Raw genomic sequence first — 1142 nt, 5'->3', positions numbered from 1 at the left:
TTTTAACATAAAAACTTTTAAATCTATTTTAACATAAAAACTTTTAAATCTATTCCCACCTTTCAAACTTAAACCCATTTTGACAACCAGAAACTTGTTTTTTTTTTTTTTTTACCGCGGTTACAACCCAAAGAAGGATGAATGAGGCTCATTTATAGATGCCAACTTTACCTCAACTTCGTTTTGATAAATATCTACTTAGGAATTTTTATCCCTTTTGTTATAAATAAATAACTTTTATCGCAATTTTTTGAGTTTACACCAAAGGAAAATATATATTTTTGCCCAAATCCGCGTCAGTCCATCTTTTTCTGTGGRAAATGATGCATTGTGTGGATCATTTCTAAAACAATCTGAATTGTTTTAGAAATTGAATAATTGTGAACAAACTGAAAGGAATATAAAAAAAAAGACATTTTACAAAATATTCCTGGCACTTTGAGGTTCCACCGCTTTAAACTTTAATTTCCTGCTTGGATCAATTATTTGTTTTTATTTAACCTGCATTTCATTTTAAAACATCAGCTGGTTCTTTTTCATTTTTAACCAGTTGCAGACAAATTAAGTGTTTTCAACTTACAACAAAAAGCTAAATTCTCAGTTGGATTGAGGTCCGGACTTTGACTAGGCCGTTTCTGCACATCTAATTGCATCTCTGGCTGGTCCGGATGGTCAGTCTCAGGTTTTCTTCCAGCTTCAACTCCGGTCTGCTTCCCACAGCATAATGCTGCCACCACCATGTTTCCCATGGTGCTTTAGTCTCCCTTCCGTTTCTAACAAAGCGAAATGTATGAATTCAGCCCGGAGTGCGCATGCGCTCTCCTCAATATTTCCATTGTCCAGCTGATCATTTCCAATCAGATCGATTAAAAATCGATCAGAGACYCGGTTTCGTCTGACGTCAACTTGYCTGAGATTCRGCCGGAGCTCAACCGGCTCCGACCAAAACCTCCTGATYCTGTWTGCCAACATGCGWGAAAGTAAAAGTGCTGCGATCCAAATAAGCGTTTTTACGCAACCTGTGCGCCTCCAGCGCAGAAACGTCGCTCTAAATGCGCACATTCCGCTGGACGACAGCCGACTTCACGCACCAAATGAAACATGTCGCAGTTGCGTTTTGGATTTATTTTGTATAAAAAAAA

Source organism: Poecilia reticulata, unplaced genomic scaffold (assembly GCF_000633615.1).
Source record: "Poecilia reticulata strain Guanapo unplaced genomic scaffold, Guppy_female_1.0+MT scaffold_145, whole genome shotgun sequence".
Taxonomy (NCBI): Eukaryota; Metazoa; Chordata; class Actinopteri; order Cyprinodontiformes; family Poeciliidae; genus Poecilia; species Poecilia reticulata.
Note: the sequence above shows the minus strand (reverse complement) of the source record.